We start from the raw sequence: 26,003 nt of genomic DNA, 5'->3' as shown, positions 1-26,003 counted from the left end.
GAGAAATAATGAATATTTCAAATGACAGAGTAGGGATTCAGAAAGATTTTGATAGGCTAAAACTTTTTTTTCCTATTGTTTTATTTTGAAGAAGGAAAAATGACAAGCCACAACTTGCCTACAGAAGAGGCATTTGGGGTGGGACAGGAAGGTGGGCAGGTGGGTGATAAAGCTCTCTAAGGGACATAAGAGGCCTCAGAGAAAGTCTCCAGTCAATCAAATCTCAGAATAAAATATCTAAAAAAATTTCCAGTAAAAATCACATAGAAGCAACCAAGGCATGTTGTGTGAAGAAGGACAATTGGAAAGCCTGGGATTTCAAGCTCTGCAATTCTCTTAAAATCAGAGAGACACAAAACCATTGAGCTGTTTTCTAAGTATCTAGGGGCACTTCCGTGTTTTTCTAAATGTTTCATTGGTAATGCTCGGTCTTGTAAGTCCTGTTCTGTAATAATCTATAATATAACTAGTGCCATCAGAAGCACCAACAATCTGCATTGAAATGAGAATGAAGTCAATCAGACTGCCGATTCCACAAAATCCTACAATGCAAAACTTTAGCAATTCTGAAGAAGGGTATCCCAAGTAAAACCTGTCTGCTTCTAATAAGTCAAGAAATAGAGAGAGAGAGAGACTGTCACTCGGTAGACATAGCTGTTTCGCACACACATCACAGCATGGTATGGTCTTGAAAAAGACAGCTTCATTTCCAAGTAAAATGGGTTTCATTGCCACTAAAATCCTTACAAGTTATGTTGGGTGCTGGGTAATATGATGCATGAGCTGTGCAGTTTGTGCAGTTAACAGATTCTTGAGTGCCCTCATTTATTTCAGGATCTTTACATAAATATCATCCCACTCTCAGGTCCTTGCACTTGACCATCTCATCGCCCCACTGCAGTGGTGGCCGCTTGCCCCCACAGCCTGTGCCACAAGACCCCCAGCAGTCTGGGTGGTGGCTGGGGCCTCCCAGGCCACCATGGTGGAACTGGCACCTAAAACATGAGTTCTTAAACTGTGGTTCATGAATTTGTATTTTTTAAAGAAAATTCTATAACTTTCAAAATAATTGGTTTCCTTTGTAATCTTATATATTTAATTTTATGCATTTAAAAACATTATTCTGAGAAGGGCTTCATAAGCTTCACCAATCTTCCAAAGGAGTCCATGATATAAACAAGATCTAAGCCCTGGTCTAGACTATTCAGACAGCTCTAATAAGATACAATTTAATAGGGATAAATGTAAACTCTTAAACTTGGGTTCAAACAGTCAACAGAAATATGAAGGATGGATAGATAGGCTAGATGGCAGTTTGCTTGAAAATCAACTTGGAGAAGGGAGACAACAAGCTCAAAAGGAGTCAACAGAGTGATCATGACATTCAAAATAATGTATTTTGCCTAAGTACTAGTTTACAGGGTCAGCTAGGTGGCATATTAGATAGATCACTGGGCTTAGAATCAGGAAGACTCATCATCCTGAGTTGAAATCTGGCCTCAAATACTTACTAGCTGCGTGACCACGGACAAGTCACTTAGCCCTGTTTGCCTTATGTTCCTCATCTGGAAAATGAGCTGGAGAAGGAAGTAGAAAACCACCCCGGTATCTCTGCCCCACCTCAAAAAAACCCAAATGAGGTCATGAAGAGTCAGACATGACTGAAAAACGACTGAACAACTGAACAGCTAATTTGTAATTGGAGTATGATATTGTGTTTGGTTCTGAGCAACACTGAGGTTATCTTGCCCACAGATGTCAGCTCGGTGGTGCAGTTGATAGAGTGATGGACTTGGAGTCAGGAAGATTCATCTTCCTAAGTTCAAATCTAGCCTCAGACACTTACTAGCTGTGTGACCCTGGGCAAGTCACTGAACCCTGTTTGCTTTAGTTACTCATCTGTAAAATGAGCTGGAGAAAGAAATGGCAAACCACTTCCAGAATCTTTGCCAAGAGAATTCCAATTGGGGTCAGACATGACTGAAAATGACTAAACAACAACAGTGCACTCCCATGGCCAATGCCAGAATTTTATACTCTGTGCAGCCAAAAGTTAGAGTATATTCTTAAATCAGAAACTCTCTGGGTAACCCCCCTCATGAGCAGAATGCTATTTGTGGTCAGGTACCAGCATGATGGATCGAACATTAGTTTGAGAGTAGGAAAAAAAAAACAGGTTTATTTTTAACCACACCATTAACTTCCTATGGGGTCTTGGTCAAGTCAATTAACTCAGTTTCACAAATAGTTTTTTTTTTTTAAATCAATAACACTAGTAAACTTTTGTGTGATTCAAACAATAAGTTTGACTTCACCAATGGTGAAAAATGTCCTCTTTCTTTCTGTTCTCTCCTTCATATTACTCTTATTATGTTATTAGTACATAACCATTTGCTTTGAGTAAATACTCTCCAAGTGCCCCCTGTAAACATAGGTCTCTGTGGAAAATTAAGGGGAGCTAACCCTTTAAGTCAATGTGATAGTTATGTTAAGTGCCATAAGAGAAGTATAAATTGCTTTAGGAGGTAGAGAAAGGATAACTCTCTTCTCTTTCCTGGCTTCAAGGAAAACTTCATGGAGAAAGAGGTATTTCAGTTGCTGAATGCATATTAAACTATTATCTTAAATCCCTCCTCTCTTTCTAAACCCAATTCTTAGAAAAAATATCTACATTTGTTGCCCCCATTCCCTCTTCCCTTACCCCTCAACTCCTTGAAATCTGGTTTCTGAACTTATCACTCACTCAACTGAATGGCTTCTTGTACTTGTAATCCTAGAACCCAGCTGGCACAAAGGAGGTGATTAATAAATGCTTGTTGGTTGATTGATTGATCGATGGAGAGCTTGTTTGTCATATCTAACGGTGTCACAAAGCTGGGAGGGACAGTTAACATTCTGTTTGACAGAATCAGGAACCAAAAGGATATTCACAAGCTAGAAAAAATGGGTCAGATATATTTTGAAATGCAATACATCTTAAAAATAAACTTTTTTATAATCAGGCCAAGTAACTTCTGAAGTTCAGCAAAGGGCAGGAATGTTTAGACAGAATTATTCTGGAAAAAAAATCTGGGAATTTCAGACAATCATAAACTCAAAATGGGTCAAGAGGGTTATGTGGCAGTGCCCAAATGCTACCGCTAATCTAAACCATGCAGTATGTCCAGGAAGCAAGAGGTGATCATTCACTGTATTCTGCTCTGGTCAATTTACATCAGGAACATAATGCTAGTTTCTAGACATTATATTTCAGGAAGGGGACAGACAAGGTAGCATACATCCAGGGGAATGTGACTGGTGAGGAGACTGCAGATCATTCTATACAAATACTGATTAAAAGATTTGGGCATGTTTAGTGTGGAGAAGAATAGATCAAGATAAAACATCATAATTATGGTTACATACTTAAAAGGTCATAATGTGTAAAAGTGATAGGACTTATTTTGCTTGGCACCTAGGTAGAAGTAGGAGGGGCAGAAGAAAGGATCAGACAGTCAGATCTCAGCTCAATGTAAAGAAAGAGACTTTTAAAATAAGAGCAGGGCAAGAGTGGAGTTGGCTACAACAAAGGGTCATAGATTACCCCTCCCTGGAGGTTTTTAAGATTGATGACTGCTTTCCAATCATTTTCTAGAAAAGAGTCTTAATCAAATATGAATTGGACTAAATATCATCTAATATCCTTTCAAACTCTGATGTCCTGGGATTTTTAAAAACATATACACAAAATGAAATTCTTAATGAAAATACCTAAGTATAAATATCAACTAATGTTACTGAATAAATAAGATTTGAAATTATAATATAATTTGATGAAATATAAACAACTAAGTATAACTGGATACCTTACTAATATGCTTACCTGTTAACAATGTCTTAATCTTGCCCATCCTCACCACCACTACTACCACTAACACTTCTGATGAGAAGATTTTTTAAAATTCTGATTTTTTTTTTGGTGAGGCAGTTGGGGTTAAGTGACTTGCCCAGAGTCTAGTGAGTGTTATGTGTCTGAGGCTGGATTTGAACTCAAGTCCTTCTGACTCCAGGCCAGTGCTCTATCCATTGCACCACCTGTTGCCACTCTGAATTTCTTTACATAGTGTAAAAACCCAAAATATTATTGAAACAGACACAGTTTCAGCATCCTCACAAGAAAAAAAAAACAAACTCCTGTAGTCTCTCTTCTACTATAAATTTTATCATTTTAGTAAAAATATCTTTGGTTCTTAAGGGCTTTCTCATTCAGTCAGTAGTATTCATAATTGTTAGTCAGTGCACTTATCTGTCACCCAGCATTTTCTCATGCTTCCTTGATCAGGGAGGGTATAACTTTTCTTATCCATATTACCACTCAAAGATGATAGAGTGTAGGAAATCATAATTTAGCATGCTCAAGTTGAGGTCAGAAGGGAAAGAGGACATTTCTAGCTCGAAACATTAGTTAAGGTTTTTTGGAGGAGGTGATTTTTTTTAACTGGTTTTTGGATGGAGAGGATGTTAGTTAGTCAATAAATATTTATTAAGTTCCTGCTTTGTGCCAGGTACTTTGCTAAGTACTGAGGATATAACACTTCTGAAAAGAAGGAAATGAGGGCAGAAGGGTGTCAGAGTGGTTGAATGTATAAAGAAGAAATAGCACAGCACACAATCAGGAGAAAATTAGTCAATAAGTTTTACTCAAGTATAAGACACATGTAGAGGAATGTTGTGGGATAAAGATAGAAAGTCATATTTTAGAGCCTTGAATGCCAAATAAAGGTTTCTACTATTCACAAATTGAACTTATTAATGTGAATTTATAGAACTTATTTTACTACACAAATTTGAAAATTGTTTCTTTCTGAAAAGATGCACATATGTGAAATAAAGTATTTAGAAAGAATGCTCACTTTAGGTATTGACTGTCCCTTTTCCATTGAGTGAAAATAGCAACCATCTCTAAGAGGATCAGATAGCTCTCCTCTGGGAAGCAATGTTCCACCTTTGAAAAGAGCTTTAAGTTAGAAAAGAGCATAACTTTTAAAAACATTTTAAAAGAATCTAACATTATTGAGTGGAAAGAATCAGTGAGTCAAGGCCTGGATTTCTAGTCCTCTGTCTTTTACCAGGTTGCTAGTGAAAGCAATCTCTTTCCTGGGTCACTGGGACTTCATTAGTAAAATAATGATTTAGGACTAAAGGACCTCTAGGATTCCATTAAGTTCTAAAATTTTATGGTTCTCTCAAAACGGATTTAAAGATAATTGAAGTAGTTTTGTTACATGCTGTGGTAGCTACTTTTTTCTACCTTTTTGTTTTCTCCCACTACGGGTTATCATGAAGGAAAAGGCAATGTGGCTTAGTAGATAGAGGAGTGGTTATGCTGGTGAGGCAGGAGAGGGAGTATAAGCATTTACAGAGTGCCTACTATGTGCCAGGCACCGTGGTAAGCACTTTTCTACAAATATTCTTTCATTTGATTCTGAAGATGACCCTGAAAGGTGATCCTCATTTTACAGTTGAGGAAATTGAGGCAAATAGAGGTTAAGTGACTTGCCCAAGGTCACATAGCTAATAAGTGTCTAAGGATAGAGAGCTGGCTTTGAAGCCAGGAAGACTTGGGTTCAAGTCCTACCTCCTACACACACTGATTCTGTGACCTTGGCTAGCACATTTAATCTCTCAGTGATTTCCACAACTCTCTAAAACTGTAAGTTGCACAGAAGGTGACAATCTGTATTGGTAGAGGGAGTTTTCTTGCAAGAGAGTTAATTACCAATGAAATCACAGATCTAGTTCCTGTCCCTACTAAAGATAAAGGCCAATTTAGCTCCATCCTACAGAAGGAGGAGAGATGAGTCAAAATGGCAGCTGGATTCATAAGCATAGCCCCTGACACTGAGGGTAATGAGGAATAACTTCCATCCTGCCATATTTTAATTTAATAATTTCAAAAGTCAACACAGGGTTTTGTCTTGTCTCTGTAGGCAAACCAGATCATGCCAAACCTTTTGTGCCAAATAAGGGAATTCTACCTTCTGTTGATTTTTTTCTGGCTTATTCATGATTATTGCATATACAAGTTGTTGGTGTCTGCTTACACTTGATCAGTGCATTTGTAAAAGATTCAAGTTCCCTTGTCCTCCAGACTGTACACAGTGTATGTGCTGACCACCTTGAGCCACTCAGAATAATCCTTCAGTTCTGAATAAGGCTTATTGATTGAGTTGTGATCACTTGTGTGTGTGTGTGTGTGTGTGTGAGTGTGTGTGTGCGTGTGTGTGTGTGCCGGGGAGTGTTCAGTTCAGACTACAACAAGATTCAGATCTGGCCTGAGGACCAGAACGTGGCATTTATGGCCATGAAGCTGATGCACATGTATCTTTTCATCCTTCTGCGTGATGTGTGTATGTATGCATCTGCATATATGTGTGTGCATTTGTGTGTGGGTACTGTCAATGATTCGGATGCTATTAATAATCCCTATAGTCCTAATATGTGTCTATGCCTTAATTTCCTCAGTTCCTGAACTGGACTAACTGAATTAGACTCACTGATCTGTAGCTGAGATTACTAAATGCAGCCTATGACTCTACCAGGACAGTAGATCTGACAGAAGAACGCAGTCTATTTTCATTTCATTAAATTCTGCATCAGAGAATGGACTAGGTAACCAGCTGTTAATGTGCAAAGACCAGGTAAAATCCATGGATCATAGGATTTGAGTTCTAAAGGACTTTAGAGATCATATAGCCTACCTCACCTCACTCATTTCTAAAGATGAGGAAAATTCCCTATTGAAGGAGGAAAGTGATTTGCTGGAAACCTGTGAGGATTAGGAGAGGGAAAGATTCAGGTGACCAAAGTTGAAATACAAATCTAATAGGTCCATACCTTTCTTTGCACCTACATCTCCACTGACCTTTCTCAGACACCCATCACCTTTTACCTTAACTTTGGAAATAGCTTCCTCAGGTGTTTGCTTCCATCAACGCTCTCCCCTTTCCAATTCCATCCTCTACTTAGCTGTGAAAATAATCTTCCTAAGGCCTAAGTCTGATCATGTCAAGTTTCCTGTTCAAAAATCTTTAGTTATTATTGTCTCTAGGACAAATACAAACTCTACCATTGCATTCTAGCTTACCTTTCTTGCCTTATTTCACATTATTCTCCATAATGCCCTGTCAGGGATGTGCTGGAGCTAACTCTTAACCAGCTGGTGAGAGCTAATTGTTAAATTTTCAGTGTGATTTTCAGCTTGTTTGATTGTTTTGTTGATGGTCCAGACTTAAGCAAATTTTAATAATTCTTATTAAGCTTAAAAGTGGGTGTGCACACATTTCCCTCCCTGGAGAGCCTGATTGTTAAACACTTACCAGCACACTGCTGTGTTGCTCTATTAACATTGCTTGAGCTTAATAGGAATGTAAGAGAAGGCTCAAGGAATGAAATTATAGACTACAGACTAATAGGCTTATAATAATAATAGACTATAGATTAATAGATGGTAAACTAATAGACTACTGTAGACCACAGTAGTTGTTATAGTTGTCATCATCATCATCATCTTAGTTATAATTTATATTTATAATAATAATAATAATTATTATTATATAGCACTTTACAGTTTGCAAAGTGTTTTATATCCATTATCTCATTTGATTCCTCACAACATCCCTGACTATACATTCCAGGCAAATTGCACAACTAGTTATCCTCTGTACTTGACACTCCATCTCCTAGCTCCATGTATTTAAACAAGCTATCGTCCAGTGATTGAAATGTACCCCACCTCTGCTTCTCAGAGTCTTCCTCTACCTTCGAGGTTCAGATGATGTGCCACCTCCTCTGTGCAGTCTTTCAAGGCCCCAGTTGTCAGTGCTCTTACCTTCTCAAATTGTCTTGCATTTACTCATCTGTCTATTTTTATTCCCGTCCCCACCACCAAAAAAGAACTAGAACTACTTGAAAGAAGGGATGGTTTTCCTTTTTTGCCTTTCTCTCCCTGGTAGCTCACATGTAACAGGCATTTAATAAATACATTTTACTTGTTTGTTCAATTGACTTGAAGGGAGAAACTTCAAGTCAGCATTCCAGAAGCGGGGAGGAAGATGGTAGATGCAAAGGGTCTGGAATCTTGGACCTGGAGATTGGTCAGAAGCAAGAGACACTAGCAGTACCTGTATGTGGAAAGATTTGCTTTAAAGACCCAGAGCTGCCTGGTTCTTGAAGGAGCTTGACAAGTCAGCTCTGATAGTGATGACAAAGTCTTTCCCCAAAACACATCTTTTTTCCCTGGAGAAATATCTGACACATAGAATTATTGTGATATGTGCTATTAATAATAGTTTGCATTTATAGAAGGCATTGCTTTTCTTTCACAGTAATCTTCTGTAGTAGATGCTACAAGTTTTTTTTCCCAGTTCCTATAAGAGGAAACTGAGGCCCATATAACTTTAATAGCTTGGCCAATGTCCCACAGGTAGTAAGGGGCAAAGGCAGGACTCATGTCTTCTGATTCCAGATTCAGGGCTTCTTCCTCTCTGCTTCTTGAGTCCCTCCTTTGGAGTCGGTGATTCAGAGAGGTTGGGTGAACTTGGTACAATGTTTTCCCTTGAAAACCAAAGACAGGATACGCTCATCAGGAAAAGGTAAAGTAGTACCCAAGCTCTAGTCTTTCTTCCTATAGGAGATGCATCCTAATATACCCATTCTATGCCACTCTTTTGCTCTTAGAAAGTAGATGTCCCATTCATTCTTCTGAGAGTACATGTGTACAAGATGTCTGATCCAAAGGAATTTCCAATTGAATAGAAATGAGCTAGCATTTATACAGAACTTTAAAATTTATCAAGCACCTTGAAAAAAATAAATATCTAATGTTATCCTCACAACAACCCTAGGAGGTAGGTGCTATTATTATCCCCATTTTGCAGCTGAGAAAACTGAGGTTAGGTGACTTGCCCAGAGTCCCTCAGTTAGTAAGTATCTGAGACTGTGAACTTGAACCTTCCTACCTCCAGGTCAAGAACATTATTCACTATACCACTTAGCTATCTCTAAGAAGAGGCAATTTCTGAGTAAATAACATCTTCCCAGTTCTGAAATTCTTTGATTTGAAAGTAGGTAGATTAGCATAAATAAAGGTACAGAGACAAAAATAAGCATGGCATTTGTGGGAACAGGGGTAGGGTAAGGAATCCGCTTCTCTGGAATGTGTTATCTTCATGCAGGAAGAGTGGGAGGAAAGCAGTAGAAATGTAAGAAATCCCCACTGTCTGCCTTCTTGGAAGTCACAAGCACCTGGGGAATTATCCACCTACTGTTACCTTCCTAAAACCCAGGAAGAGATCATATGTCTCTGCCATTAAATTCATAATAATTCCCTGATTGTACAGTCGTGGGGCTCCATCTGCTTATATTTGATGTGGGGAAACTGTTCTTGATCTCCTTGTCTAAACTCTATTCTCTATCTTTTCCCTTGATCCCAATTTGGACTGAGAAATCTGCACTCTGGACTCTGACTCCTGTCTCAGCACTGGTACTTTCAATTCAATTAATCCAATCCATGTTTATTAATACCTACTATGTGACAGGCACTATCTTGGGTTCTGAGAAAACAAAGGGAAAAATGAAACCTTCTTTTTCCTCAAACAACTTACAGTCTCCTGGGCTGAATTATCACATCCTAAGGAAATTAAGTATGAAATATAAGCAAAGTAATTCTAAGGATAAGGCCCAGGACTAATATTAAGGGCAGTCTGTTACCAAGAATGGGGTCTCTAGAGAGTGTAATGGAAAAGTAGAGTAGAGTGAAGTGAGAGATATAGAAGGTCAGAATTCAATTAATATAGATAGTTATGAAGAAGTGAATAGTAATGGGTGGTGGTCAGAAGAGTAAGCTTCAGCTTAGGCAGCCCACCAAATCACAAAGTTTCTGAGAGGAACCGGAGGGCAGTAGATTATCATGTCCTTAATAGGAACATAATTTGATTTGATCATCAATCCTTGATTCAGATATGGAAAGTGGTGGTGGGAAGAGGCACTCATGCAATAGCAATGCAGATTTTGAATGCTTGACTCTGCCTAATGGTCAAGTCAAGAGTCAGTGAGTCCTGGACCCTGACTGGTATAGAAAGGTGAGATATGTTTGAAGTATTCACCCTCTAATCCTTAGCCAGGTCATTTCTGTCCCAGGGTTTGTTATAATGTTCACTAGATTAGCTTTTCAGTGGTGATGGCCAAGGGAGAGTGAGTCAGAATGGGGGGGGGCAGACCAGAGGATGACACTTGGTCCTAGAATGTTGGTCAGTGTAAGAAGGGGTGAGGCAGCAGAGCACATACTTACTCCTTGGTTCTGCCTTACAGGCAAGGCCAGAGTTAGTGGAGTATCAGATCACGGCTGGTAATACTTGTGAACTCAGCCAGGTCATCTGTCTCTGCTGTACACTTGTCTAGCACTGACAGAGTTCTGGCCCAAGCCTATTGTAGCAAATTTTGCCCTGCTCTGGCCCACATAATTGCAAACTTGAGGCACTAGAAAGTTATGAAAAGTAAAAAAAAATGTCAGAGGCTGAGCAAAAGAAACGAGCAATATGAATAAATTTAAACTACAAGAAGGAACAGAACACCATCTTCAGAGTTTCCTGGCCTGCCCACTCTCTTCCTTATTTAAGGAATCAAACAAACTACTTTCTAAGAAAGTAGTTCTTAAATTGTTTTTTAACAGTGGCAAAAGCATTCACTTTAAAAATAATCTAGAAACTTTGGCAGAACCCACTCATTCAATTTAACTCAGCAAATATTTATTATATGAATACTATCCATTAGAGATGGAAAGATGGAAAATGGTAATCCTTGACTTCAAGAAATATCCAATATAATAGGAGTGATATGACAAATACACAATAAAGATAATACAAGGTAGAATGAGATAAGGGCAAAGGAGAGCTCTAGATAACATGTTTGTGGGAAATGAGGAGGACAAGATCATTTCCTTCTTGAGGAAATGAAGAAAGGCCTGATGGAGGAAGTAACATCCATGCTGGCTCCTTAAAGAAGAGAACAATGTTCTCAGATAGAGATGAGGAGGGATTGTATTCCAGTTATGGGTAAGGGCCTGCTTGAATGCATGGAAATGGGAGAGATTAGGACAGCAGTAAAGAACAAAGAATCCCTTCTGGCTGTTGTACAGCATATGCAAAAGGGTGCAAAATAAGCCTGTCCAAGTAGTTTGGAACAATACTGTAGAACGACTTAAAAGCCACGGGGACAAGTTTGGATTTTGTCCTACTAACTTCCATGAGGTCATTGCCCTGAAACAGTGCTCCACACAAAATAGGCCCTTAAAAAATGCTCATTGAATGAATGAAACAAAGTAATAAGGTTGTAAAGAATTTAGGTTTTGAATTAACTTGGCATTCAATAATGTTTCTCCTTCATTGTCCCTATGATATTATATCTTCAATGATTTTATGTTTGTCTTTCTCCACACTATTAATCACAGACTAGTGAGACAGGAAAACTCTTCCTCCACACCACTCCATTTTACCCCAGAGAACTAACACATCAGCACCTTTTCTTTAGCCCTCCCATCTGTAAAACTCTACAAACATCTTTGGGGATAACTTGACTCTGTTTCATAGGATCATATGATTTTAGAGCTAGAATGGCTAATACAGATCATTACAGTGCTCTGCATGTATTAAGTGCTCAATACATGTTAATTGAAATGGATCATCTAGTCCAGCCTCTTCGTTTTATAGATGAAGAAGAAGTCCAGGAAAGTCGAAGAAGTTCAGGAACTTGACCAAGGTCACATAGGTGGTATTTGATGAAGTTAGTATTCAAATCCAAATATTCTGACCCCAAGGTAATTACTCTTTCAACTATTCTGCATTGCCTCTCAGGATACCTTTAGCTCCAAGGATTTCCCTTCAGATACCCAAATTCACCAGAAAGAACAATTTCACCCCAAGTCAAAATCCACAATCAGTTTTTTAACACTGAAAAATTTTGAAACTATGGCCATACATGCATGATTGACTATACCTTTCCACCATTCATTTGGCTCCTCAGAGGAAGTTATATCAGGGATCTGAGTAATGTTAATACCACATTAATCAGCACCATGGCTAGGGATAGCAACTCCTGTAGTCAGCTACTAAAGTTGAAGAAAGCAGGAGATGTGATAAAATTTGTGGCAGTGTTCAGAAAAATTGTAGATTAGGAAGAGTTGTTGCTGGGTTTTTTTTGTTTTTTTTTTAGTACATTAACCTAGAATGGCTAACTTTGAGCCTTCATATGGTTTATATTGTTTGGGGCAAAAGTATGACCTTCTGACCTCATGGAGGCTGCTGATGCATTGTTTAGCTTTCCCAAAGAAACACTTTATTGATAGTTTTTTTTTTCTGTCTTTTCCCCCTGGTGTATTAACATTCAGAGAGGCAGTGTAGGGGTGCTGGGAATCCATTTGCCTTTCCCTCTAGAGTCTGGTGCCTTGCAAAAATGCTTAGTAAAGTCCTTAGGTGGCAAAGGTTCAGTGTTCTAGTAAAACCTGAGTCTATGATGAGCAAGACTTTCAGATATCTTCAGTTATATTTCTGATAGAGAAACTTTCTGAGGTGCTACTCCATCACCCTGAGGGCACAGTTGATATTTCTGGCATCATAATAGGGTCATATGGGTTTTAAGATAAAATTGCCCACTTTGACATACTCATTTTTGTAACTCAACGTTCTGGAGACTGAATGTGCTACTTGTGACATGTGGCTCTGTCAAGCCTCAAACAATATCTTCCAAACACTGTCTCAAGGTCATTTACTCTCCAACCCCTGTCATCATTGCCCCCAAGCTTGTTTTCTTCTTTCACTCTTCAAACCATGTATAATTTGATGGAAGTTTAATCAAGATATTTCTGATTAATTTGCTCTCATGTCATCAAATTGTTGGTTTCTGAGAGCCTCTTTGACATTCAAGAATGATGTTGAATTTTTTAAGCAGACTTTTAAAGTATTTCTTCTTGAAAAATAGGAAGCCACATTTTTGCAAAGATAAATACAAAAGCTAATTTTCTTGGAGGTTAGAAGCTTCTTTTTGTTTTGCTTTTTAGCTTCTCATTTATTTTAAATATTTTTATTTATAATTTTTTATTTTTATTTCCCCTACATTTCTCATCACATCCTTAATTCCACCACCTCCTAGAATGTTGCCCCTTGTAATAATGAATTATTTAAAAAGGGAGGAAAAATAATTCAGCAAAACTAACCATCATATTGAAAAAGTGTGATGTTATATGCTGTGTTTCCCACCATGGTTCCCCATCTCTTCAAATAAGAAGGGGAAATATCCTCTCATGTTTTTTTCTTTGGAGTGAAACTTATTTATTTTTTATTTCATAGCATTTGGCTTTCATCATGTTGCCATTGTTTTTTTCATTTATAATATTGTATTCCTTGTTTTCTTGGTTCTGTTTATTTCACTTTGCATCAGAAAGAAGACTTTCAATGAATCCCTACATTCATCCTATTCATAATTTCTTATTATGTTATTCTAGTGTTATTCTATTAAAATCATTGACTTTATTATTTTGTTAGTGTTATTCTATTAAATTCATTCACCACACTTTGTTTAGCCATTGCTACAATGGATAAGTATTAATTATTTTTCAGTTATTTGCTACCTCACCAAATGTTGCTATAAATAGGTAGGTGTATATAGGACCATTCTTGTTATTGACATCCTTAAGTATATGCTTAGTAGTGGAATCTTTTGATAAAAGTATATGGATGCTTTAGTCACTTTCAGATAATCTACATTGTGGTAGGGAATTATACCATTTCACAGATCTACCAACAATGAATTAGAATACCCATCTTGACATAACCACTCTAACATTGACTGTTCTCATTTTTGCTATCTTTGTAAATTTGCTGACTGTGATGTGAAATTTTAGAGTTATTTGAATTTGCAAATATTTGCAAATCACCCAAATTATTACTAGTGAGTTGTTTTATTCATCAATATTATTAGTAGTTTTCAATTCTCTTGCAAACTATTCATAACTATTTATCTGTTGAGGAATAGCATTTGGTCTTATTAAATCTATATGATACAAACATATTATTCCCTTAAGATAAATAAGGAGGTAATAAGACAGCACTTAGCTCCCTTTAATAAATTCAAGTCACCTGGCCCAGATGGATACATTTTCATGTCCTGAAACAATCTGCAGATATGATTGCTGAGCAACTGTCAGGGATATTTGAAAACTCATAGAAAATGAGAGAGATCCCACAAGATTGGAGAATGACAAATGTTCTGGTTTTCAAAAAAGGAAAGCATAGAGTCTCTAATACACCTGAGAAAATTGAAGACCAAATCATTAGATAGTTGTTGCACATCTAGAAAGGTAAAAGCTAATTACCAATGACTATCATATTTCATCAATGCCAGGTTTTGCCAGGCTACCCTCATTTCCTTTTTGGACAGAATTGCTAACTTAGTAGATGAGGGGAATGCTGTGGGTATAGTTTTCTATTTTTTAGACAAAGTTCTGACAAAGTCAAATTATCCTTATGAGAAGTTGGAGAGATATGGATGGAGTGATAACACTGTTAGATGGATTCAGAGCTGGTTATCTGGCTGGAATCAAAGAGTGATTATTAAGGTACAATGTCAATGCGGAAGCAGGTTTCCAATCAAGCACTCTAGGGATCTGTGCTTTGTCTTATGCTATTTAGATAATGATTTTGATAAAGGAATAGATGATCTGCTTATGAAATTTTTAGATAACAAGACCTGAGACAGATGGCCAACAAAAAGTGTATGCTATGATAATGGAATTCTATGGTAGTTGTATTTGTATGAAGTATTCATTTGGTAGTTTGATTATTATAACACTGAATTTTAAAATGAACTCCAATACTATTGTCATTTTTCTTAAATGGTTGTGGACCAACCATGAACACTAATTATTATCCCAGTTATTTAAGTTGTTCTTTATTTCTTTAAGGAACATTTTGGTATTATACCTCTATAGTGATTGAGCATGCTTTGTTAGATTAACTTCCAGATATTTAATGTGTTTTGTAGTTATTTCAAATGATACTTTCTTTTCTATTATCAAGTCCTGGATTTTGCTCTTGCTATATAAAAATGCTATTCATTGTGTGAGTTTGTTTTGTACTTTGAAATTTTGTTGGTGTTACTGTCTTAATTAGTTTCTTTGCTACTTTCCTTGAATTTTCTAAATAAACTGTTATATCACCAGCAAATAGAATTTGTTTTACTTCTTCTTATTCCCAGGTCTTGAATTTTTTTCATTTTATCACAGTTGCTAATATTTCTGGAACTACATTGAATAATTGATGGATCTGTTTTACTATTGCTTATCTATTGTATATGCTAACTTTTTCTTTTTGTTACTTTTTATCACATCAGAAAAATCTTTCTATGCCTATAATTTGTAGGATTTTTAACATAAATGAGTGTTATACTTTGTCAATTTTTTTTCTGCATCTAATAATACAATCATGTGGTCTGGGGATTTTTTGTGTTTAATATGATTATAATGTGATTGCCTTCCTAATGTTGAATGATCCTTTGAAATCCAGTAGATCATAGTGAATAGTTTAAAAAATAAATTGCTATAGTCTTTTTTTCCAGGAGGTTTAAAAAAATCTTTGAATTTATATTCATGAATCAAAATTGTGTGTGTCTGTGTGTGTGTGTGTTTCTTTGCTTTATTCTTCCATGCCTAAGGTTTTGGGACTATATTCATAAAACAATTCTTATTTCTAGTCATTCTTGGGAATAATTTGTACAGCATAGTTATTAAGTATTCTTTTAAAATAGTATAATTCTCTTGCAAATTCATCTGGGTGAACTTTTTTTCCTCCATATTTTCTTAACAGCTAGTTAAATTTCTTTTTTTTTTCATTGGATTATACAAGATCCCTATCTTCTATTCTGTTCAATTGGGGAAACAACTAAAAAGGTAAATGACTTTGACACCATGTCCTGAGGAGATCAGTTGAAGGAATTGAGGATGTTTTACTTAAGGAAGAAAAGACTCAGAGAGTACATGTTAGTTATCTTTGAGAATATATGGGGTTGTCACATGGAAATTGGGAGTTGACTTATTTTATTTGTCTCAGAGGTCAGAACCATAAGCATTGGTGGAAGCTTCTATGAAGCAAAATTAGGCTTAATGTAAGAAAAAAAACTTTTAAATAATTAGTGTTTTCTAAAGTAAAATTGTTCTTTGGGAAGCTAAGGAATTGCCCAATATTTGTAAAATATGTCTGAGAAATAGTTATTTAAATTATTCATTTTGCAGAATATATGTTTTATCATTCATAATACTGAATGCTTGAATACAATAACATTCTGTTTTGTAGCTCTCAGAGACTGGGTTAAAACAGAGATACTTTTTCTTCATACACACTTGCAGACTCTTTGCAATAATTGCATTCTTTCTGTCTCCTTCCGCCACCATCCCCTTATACACAGTTGGTTTGGGGAGATGTCTATGGTTTGCAGGATGTGAACCATTGGTCTAAATGATGTGGGATTCCTTGTGGGGTTACTTTTCCAACTGTGAACTCATATTCACAGGCTAAGGTCCATAGAAAACAGCTGGTGACTTCTACTTGTAGTGTTATAGTAGTTGGCTCTAGGGGCTCACCAGTGTGCTCCCCTTTAACCATCAAACAATTGCTTCCATTAGCTCTTAGAAAGGGTATATTGGGAATGTCTAACAAAAATATCTTCTCGGTATTTGGTTAGTAAGAAGCATTCCTACCATAAATGGGGTACAATCTCCTGTTACGCACAAAGTCCCTGGGAAGAGTAGATTCAAACTTGAATTACAAAGGTAGTTAGGTATATCATAAAAAATGCTAGATGCAAAGAGATCTCTCTCAACTCCTGGACCTGAAAATCCTTTTCTCCCTTCATAAAGTCCTCATGAAGCCTCTTGTAAGTGTAGTTTTCTGTTAAGTTTCAAGTGTTGGTGCCTTTCTAAAGTACATAGCTGGTATGTGTCTTTGTTATGAGGGATCTGATCCCCAAAGCCGTTGTTCTCCTTGAGTGACTGTGTTTCTGCATCTGATGCACATTGTCCTCTTTCTATCAACCACTATACCTTCAATAGTTACTAGTACACTGCCATTCAGTTCTGACAGCTGATGGGACCTCTAAGGGGATCTCCAGATTTCTTGACATCACTAAGTCTCCTAGACACTTCTATTCCAGAACATCCATTCACCTAAAATAAGGAATGCAAAAAGCACATGATACTGTACTCCATTTTGAGAATTACTCTATTTTTTTCACATTTATATGTCTGTACTTTCTGAGTGGTACTTGCAATGTAAATAACCCCAAATAAATGTCCTGTTGTGTAACCTATTCTAAGAAACAGCCCCCATCTATCCTATTATACAGAAAACTCTAATCCTGAAACTAAGTAAAAAGTTTATTGCATAGATCAGCCTTGAGGCTCAGCAACAGGAACCTTGACCAGTCAACTTTTACCCTATCCCCACTCCTCTCCAGCCTTTTATGAAGTAATGTTCACTCCCTCAATGGTGTGATTTTACCCGAGTGGAACAGGAGAGCCACCCTCGCTAGCAAACTCAACACACCTTGCTTTGGTTTATAGATTTCTGGCCCACTTTCCTGAGTATTAGTGTCTCCCCATAATACAAAGGTGACTATGTGATCACCAACATCAAGAGTAGGTAGAATAGGTTCCATCTTGCTTTTAGAAGGCAGTACCAAGCAACTTTTAAGCTAAAAGGGAGAGTGGGAAGGAAAGAGAGAGACACAAAGACAGACAAAAAGACAAATAGAAACAGAAACCAACAGAAAGAGGAGAGAGAGAGAGAGGACTGGGCAGATCAACAAGGTGGTCTAAGATCAAGCAGGGAATATCTGCATATACTCTGAGAACTAACTCCCTCCCCAATAAATCAGTCCATTACTACTACAATGAAATTCGAGGTCTACTCCAAGGGTCTGTGATTCTGTCTATATGGTCTTTTCAATCATCTACTGCATTTTATTTTAAGATTTAGACTGAAAATAATAACATCTCACTGTGCCGGCCGTGCTGTGCACTCTCCTCCTATAAGGAGCAGGCTGCCAGAGTTATACTTACCAGTCTTCGGAGCCTACCCGGATAAACACACAGAGACGAGCTGACCAGGAGGTGCCAACACCCGAGCTTTATTCAGAGGCCATCACAGCAAGGACAAGCAGGAAGGCCAGAACAACAGAGCAGGAGCAAAGAGAGAGCGTGCTCTGACCACTACCGTTCCTTAAGTACCTACTTAGCCCCTCCTCCTCAGCCCGCCTACTAGTCAATGATTGTAGGGTCAGATACCGGAAGGGGATGTCTGAGTTTAGCGCACCAAGGGAGAGGAAATGACACAGGAGGCTAGGACCGGATACAGGAAGGAGACGTCTGGGATTAGTGCATAGACAAAGAGAGAGCACGTGACCTAGGAAGTCAGGCCCAGATACCGGGAGGAGGCATCTGGGGTCAGTGCTACACAAAGGGAAGGTATGTGACCCAGGAAGTCAGGAAGGACACAGGAAGGAGGCGTCTGGGGTTGACGTTGCATTTAGGGAGGGGACTAAGCAAAGGGAACTCGTCCTCTGCCGTCCCACTCCCACGTGGCACAGCCTCCTGCCTCAGGAGCACGTGCTCCGGCTACTTCCTTGTATTCTGTTCCTTCCCCAGCTATCACAGCTCCAATAGCACTGCCCACCGCCTCAGGAGCGTGAGCTCCGGTTACTTCTCCGTATCCAGCCCATCCCAGTTCACCACAATTCCGCCTAGCACAGCCCCTGCCTCGGGAGCATGAGCTCCAGTTACTTCCTAATACCCAGTTCCTACCCCATCTTGCCACAACCTCCACTTGGCAGTAGTCAACATCAGACAGTCCCTCACATCTCACATTTATAATGCATTTATAGTTGGACAAACATTTCACTCCAAACATTAAGAGCTGGATAATTAAGTATTATTGCCTCCATTCTATAAATAAGGTAACCTAACCTCAAGGTTCATTTATTAAATCTTGCAAAGATTGAATTACTTGGGTTTGGTTCTCTAATGACAAAGTGACTTCTGAGTCATTGAGAAGATGATTTAATGTACAAGAAAAAAAATTCTGGTCTTCTTGAATTTTACAGAATCCAAATACATGGCACCCATTCAAATAGAGCTTTAGGAGAGACGTGTCCTGGATAATGATTGCAAAGAAAGACAGCTTGCTGGTACTGCCCTGCAGTAAATCACAGATGAACCAGAAAGTAAATTAACGTCTTGGACTAAATGACCTCTTACTGTCCCTTGCATCTCTGAGATTCTGTGATTCTAACTTAATAGCCCAATATATATATATATATATATATATATATATATATATATATATATATATATGTATATACATATTCATTCTCTTTGCAGAAAATCACAGAAAATCACAGAATACATAAACTTCACTACCTTGGAGCTCTCCAGTAACACATTTCATAAACTACTAACTTGATGGGACTTTCTTCCTCCTCCTCTTCCCCCTTATTTAACACACAGATGGAATTTTACTGGCTTCAGTAAATAGGAAATGTCACAGCATGTACCAATGAACAGCTTTCAGAGAGTTACCAGTGTCTAGCACTCAGGTCAACAGATAAAGTTGAAAGCAGCGGGGGAAGATGGAAGGAAGGAGTGATTTGATTTATGGGCACCCTTCTGCAGAGATGGTGTTTGGTGTCCTTGAGGATCTGTTTTAAGATGCTCTTCAAATCTCTACAAAACAGATGCCAAACACATTACTTCAGGGCAAAAACCCGGTCGGTTTTATGTGCCAGATCAATGTCCTATTTCTCTTGACTGTAAAAGTTTGGACAGAATTTGCTAGAAACTTGAAAAAGAAAAGGAAACTCATTTTCTGGCTGGATGCAATAAAGCCGACACCTGCTACTTGGAATTTTTTTATGGCTGGATAAGGAAAAATGTCAAGGGCTTTTCTAATTTGCATTGATTTGAATAAAACCATTGTTGTACAGCACAGGGGAAAAGCTTGCCAAAAGTCAAAACGCTTTAGGGGAAGCTATTCCAGAATCTTTCACTACAGGGGTTGGCTATTCAGCAAAACCTCAGAGATCTTAATCTGAAGTAATCTTATGGGGATAGCCTGGGCCCAAATTTGCCAATTACACTTGTGTTACAGAAGATAAAACATTTGTGGAATTAGATTATATAATTCAGTAGATAAGGAAAACTCTTCCTGTCATAAATATTTCATCAGGAAATGAAAATATACAAGCTTATGTTACACATCAGATGGTACAGATCTAAGAGCAATAGCTTTGTGTTTGCTTTTACTTTGTTTTATTTTAGAAAAAAAGTTGATGGAAAATCCAACCTCCATAATGTTTTCAAGTAAAGAAGAAACCGTGAGTATGCTGATGCAATTGTTTCCTCACATAAAGTGTGGTACATGTTATATTTGAGAGAAGAAACTAGAAGACCACAATATTTTTCAAGTAACAGATAAATGAAGGCTTAATGTAAAAATTTTAAATATATCTATATATATATCTATATATATAGATATATATAGAGAGATATAGATATATAGATATATCTGCTGGATTGATTATACTCCAACTCACTTCAACTCAACAGGTATTTTGTACTATGTTCAAGGCACTGGGGAGGCAAAGACAAAAGGGAAGGGCATTAAATCTGGTTTCCTGTATGAGCTTGAACAATTAGGATACCCCAATCACATAGAAAAGCACTGTACCGGGTTTTAGTTTTGGCTGTGCTACTAATTAGCTGTGTGATCCTGGGAAGCAACTTTTCTTTTTTGGTTCAGTTTTTTTCATCTCTAACATTGAACATCAATGGCCCCTCAGGTCCTGCTCAACATCATATAATATATAGCTGCCCACCCTGCCCATCTTGTCATCTTCCCTATGGTCAATGTTCTTCTCTCCATCTGGACAGTACCTCTAGAACAAACCATCAGAAAAAAAAATGCTCTCATTTCCTAGAGGGGGTGAAATAGACATCTCAGGAATTCCCATTGTGGGCCCATTTGTCTTAATTGGTGAGCCCACTCATCTGGCCCTCTACATCAAGCTAGTCCTAATCTATGTGTCACAAATAGCTGTCTACCTTAGCTTGCCTGGTGCTTTGCTACTACATGCACATGTACACCTACCCCCTCAGTCCCTCAGTTTTGTACTTGGGCTCAGTAATCAAATCAATAGTATAATACCACTGTTCTCGGATAAAACTTTGCCATTTGATTGACTTCTGGCTTACCATCCCTGTGACTCCCAACTACCATTCTCAGATATATGTGTCTCCATTAGAATGTAAGCTTCTTGAGGTTGGTCAAAAGGCAGCTCCAGCAGTCAAGGTAAATCAATCTCAATATTTCTCTGACTATGTCTTATCTCCATTCTTTTGTATTTTAGGATCACGCTTCATCTGATTCTGATATACTTGCCACCGTTTAATCCTATTTCTCAGTTCAGTAACCTTGACTCTATTGTTGTTATTGTTTAGTCATTTCAGTCATTTCAGTCATGTCTGACTCTGTGTGACCACATTTGGGATTTTCTTGGCAAAGATACTGGAGTGGTTTGCTGTTCCCTTCCCCAGCTCATTTTACAGATGAGAAAACTGAGGCAAACAGGCTTAAGTGACTTGCACAGGGTCACAAAGCTTGTAAGTGTCTGAGGCCAGATTTGAACTCAGGAAAATGAGTCTTCTAGTCAGGAAGATAGAGTCCAGCACTGTATCCACTGAACCACCTAGCTGCCCTCAGCAGTGTGATGTAATGAAAAGAAAACTGTATTTAAAGTCAAATGACCTAAATTCAAATCCTAGCTGCCCTGCTTAAAGGGAGTATCCACCATTAAAGTGACCAAGACAGTCAACTCAAAGATTTAAAAGAAAATGGTTGTAAAAACTTTGGGGAAGTCAGAGTCCTTAAGGTAATAATGCTCATTGGGCTGCAGGGTTAAGAGACTTGCCATTTTTACTGCCACAATATCTATCACCGACATCAACTCAACGTTCACAAAGCCATCATTGTAGTCAGATCATCATTACCTCGACTTTTGCAATAGCTTTCAATGGTTCTTCCTGCCCCAAGTGTCTGCTCAGTCTACAACATCCTTTGCATCAGCAGCCATGGGTTTATTTTCCTAAAATGATTATCTGAACATTTTGCTCCCTTTAACATCAATTCCAGTGGGTCTCTATTACTTCTAGGGTCAGACATAAATTCCTCTGTTTGACATTTAAAGTTCTTCACAAAATGACCCTGTCCTAGCTCTCCAGTTTTCTTATGCACTGTTCCCCTCTGTGCATGCTTCTTGTTCTTTACCTGTAAGACTCTGTCTCCCATCTCCATGCCTTTGCATTGCTTGTGCCCCATGTCTGGATTGTATTTCTCCCTACCTCTGACTTCCTTAAAAACTAAGTTCAGGCACTGTCTTGTATATGAAGTCTTTCCTCTTTCTCCCAACTGCAACTTCCCCCCTCTCCTTCAAACTACTTGTATTCATTTTGGAGATATGCATGTATGTATGTATGTATGTATATACATATATGTGTGTATAAATATATACATACATATATAAAATCTCCCTCTTTTAACAGATGAGTACCCTAAGGCCCAGAATGGTTAAATGGTTAAGACAGCTAGTTGGTAGAGTATATAAAACCCCAGGTCCGGAGTCAGAAAGACCTGAGTTCAAATTTGGCCTCATGTATATTAGCTGTATTATTCTGGGTAAGTCACTTAACTGCTATTTGCCTCAGTTTCTTAACCTGTAAATTGAGACAATAATAGCACCTATCTCTCAGGGTTGCTGTGAGGATTGAATAAAATAATAATTGTGAAGTACTTAGCACTGTGCCTGACACATAGTATGTGCTACATAAATGTTAGCTATTTTATTATTGTTTGTTTCTCCTCCTCCTTCTCCTCTTCCTCCTCCTCTTTCTCCTTCTCCTTCTCCTTCTCCTTCTTCTTCTTCTTCTCCTTCTCCTTCTCCTTCTCCTTTTTTCTTCTTCTTCTTCCTCTATTATTTGCCTACGGTAATGCAGGTAGTGAGAGAGATGGTATTTGAACCCAGGTTCTCTGGATTCTCTGATCCTAAATCCAGTGTTCTTTTTGTTAGTGTTATGTTGCCTCCATATTTTGCTCAGCTATCAGGAGAGGAGTGGGCTAGGTGATTTTAAAAATCTCTTCCAGCTTGAGCATTCTGCAGACCTCTTCTTCTGGAATGAAACAACCTTAGACAAGAAAGGAAAGAGCACTTGCAAGTAAACCCTTAACTTAGCCTTTGGTTCTGTCTTTTTTTTTTTTTTTTTTTTTGGTGAGGTAGTCGGGGTTAAGTGACTTGCCCAAGGTCACACAGCTAGTAAGTCCTTTGGTTCTTTCTAATAGGGCTCTTCACCACCCCAGATCTACAGGGCAGGTGGCCTCTTTTATTCCTGGCTCTTCCTTCTTGAGATTGTTTCCGTACATCCCTTTCCCCATTCCTGATGCTTTTGTTTTCACAGCTCTTGGGAGAAATGACCCACTAACACTGTGTGCTTCATATGGTGTCTATAATCAGCCATTCCTGAGGGAGGTAACACAAGGCCAGATTTTACCTTGAGGAAGATGACACTTGTCCACAGCTCTCCGAGGCCTTGATAGAACCCAACTACTTCAGCCTTCACTGGATGGTATCTTGTGGCCCTAATTAATACTTGCGTCCCTGGCTGCCTTAGGATATTACTGGATAGATTTCATTGTACTCTCATTCTTTGAAAATATGTAATCCAAGTTCTTTTAGGGCAGAGTACTGGCAACCTGGTTTAGTGGGAAAGTACCAGATTGAGAGCCAGAGGACTTGAGTTTGAATCTCAGCTCTATCACTTATGATCCATGTGATCTTGGGCAAGTTACTTAACCTCTCTGGGCCTCAGTTTCTTCATTTGTAAACTGGGGGTTGGACTAGAATATCTGTAATGTCCTTTGCAGCTCTAAACCAAGATCCTATGATTAAACAGAAGATTCTATTTCAGATCATTCTGGATCACAGAGTACATTGCTTATTGAAGAAGAAAAACAAAGTCCTTTTCATTTTTTAAAATCTTACTCCTTACTTACTTATTTCAGAATGGCCGTACTTCTCATTAAAATCCATAAGCCATCTTGAGAGTCTGGAGAGGATCAGACTAGGCAAAAGTCACTCTCTGCAGAACCTTCTTAAGGTTGATATAATGAAACTATTTTTTTTTGCATTTACTCACATCAACCTATTAGAAATAGTCCTTGAGTCTTAGGGAGAGTCTAATATTTGTAAACAGCTCTTAAAACGGCAGGTTCAATTTCTGAGGAGGAAGATGGCTGGATACCCCTAATCCATATTTGAGATGCAGTAAAAACCATTAGAGCTGGACTAACAGGTTTTGAGGGAATATCTGAACCAACCTTCCCACTTTTCAGATTTGACAGTCAAGTCTTAGGAAGGCGAACTAACATACTTGAGGTCACATAGAGAGTAAATGAAGGTGCTAGGACACAAATTCAGGCCCCCTCTCTCCTGATGCAGTGTTTTTTTTTTTTGTACTAGGAGCTATGATTTTCCCCAAATTTGTGTTCCTAATTGCTCCTTTGCCCTTTGATTCTCTTTCAGTTTATCTTCTTTGATTCTTGGAATCACGTGATCAGGGTGGGTACTCTCCACATTGGTGCTGTTTAGGTATTCTTACCTCCCTTCCCTCTACCCAGACTTTCAGGCTATACTATTTTTGTCCATGTCTTTCCATAAACCTACCATAAATGATAAGCCTGCTGCACTATAAACCTTCCTCAGGTTGTTGTTTTGTTTTTTTATTTATTTTAGGGGGTAGTACTCAGAGTGGTCATATGTTTAAAGCCAATAAGGAATGTAGGGATAATCTAATCCACCCCCTTCATTTTATCAGTGAGAAAACTGAGACCCCAAGAGAGGCAGTGACTTGCAGGACACAAAGATAGCAAGTAATATATCCAGAATCAAGCTCAGGTCCTCTAATCATGAGGGTCGTACTGTTAACACAATGATTAACTGTGAGGAGGGGTAAAGAAGATTAGGGGAGTGATTTTTTTTTTCCCAAGGCTGTATCTCACAGAGGGAAAATCCTTGCCTTACCACTCCAAGTTGGCAACAAAGGCATGGAGTGGATGGCCAGCTGGCTTCTGTGCTGCCACCTCTTTCCCCTCACTTTCAAAAGACAAAAAAGGGCAAGATACCACATGGGTCACCAGGCAAATGGCCAGTTGACAATTCAGTCCTACCAGGAAGGGACTTAAGCAGGGGACTGAGAGCAGGTGGGTGGGAAGTCTGGCTTGATCCATTGCAGACCGACTTTAAAACTCCTTGGTTTCCAATTTTATTTCTATTTCCTATCATTTCTAATCCTCAATCACTGATTTTCCTCACAATAGGCCTTTGGCACACAGGCCACCCTTCCATAGCCTTTGCTGTAATAGCATTCCAATAGGGATATTTCTACGTATGGAAACATGAAGTTAACATTTAATCAATGGGCCCTTCTGTTATGGCCTCAACTGGGAAAGACTAGATTGTGATGTATGGCATATGTCATGGGGATGAGCTTCTGCCAGGGAAAGGAATAATCAGCTTTCTGAGCTTCACTGACACATTCCACTCCTGGGTTTATCATACTCCATGGTGCCACATTTATCCCCCATCGTGATGCTAATAACAGCTCAGAAAACACTCTGGCAAAAACATGGGGATGAAGAGGGGAGTTTTTGTTCCCAAATATGAAGATATACATCTTGTGGCAGGTCTGTCTGCATAGATTAAGGTCATGAAATTCAACTGCATAACCTAGCCCCTCCATGCCTTATACCCATGCCCACATACACTCCTCAATTCAAAGGCCCTCATTTTCTTGTTGTTCCCAAATAAGACACCCC

General features: G+C 38.4%; 1 pseudogene; it reads right to left on the bottom strand.

Annotated features, from left to right (window-relative positions):
* Window positions 1–381: 381 nt before the first annotated feature.
* LOC114023775 lies at window positions 382–7,388 on the bottom strand (annotated as a pseudogene).
* Window positions 7,389–26,003: the final 18,615 nt, after the last annotated feature.

Source organism: Vombatus ursinus, unplaced genomic scaffold (assembly GCF_900497805.2).
Source record: "Vombatus ursinus unplaced genomic scaffold, bare-nosed wombat genome assembly UNPS02014818.1, whole genome shotgun sequence".
Lineage (NCBI taxonomy): Eukaryota > Metazoa > Chordata > Mammalia > Diprotodontia > Vombatidae > Vombatus > Vombatus ursinus.
This window is presented reverse-complemented; position numbering and strand designations above follow the sequence as displayed.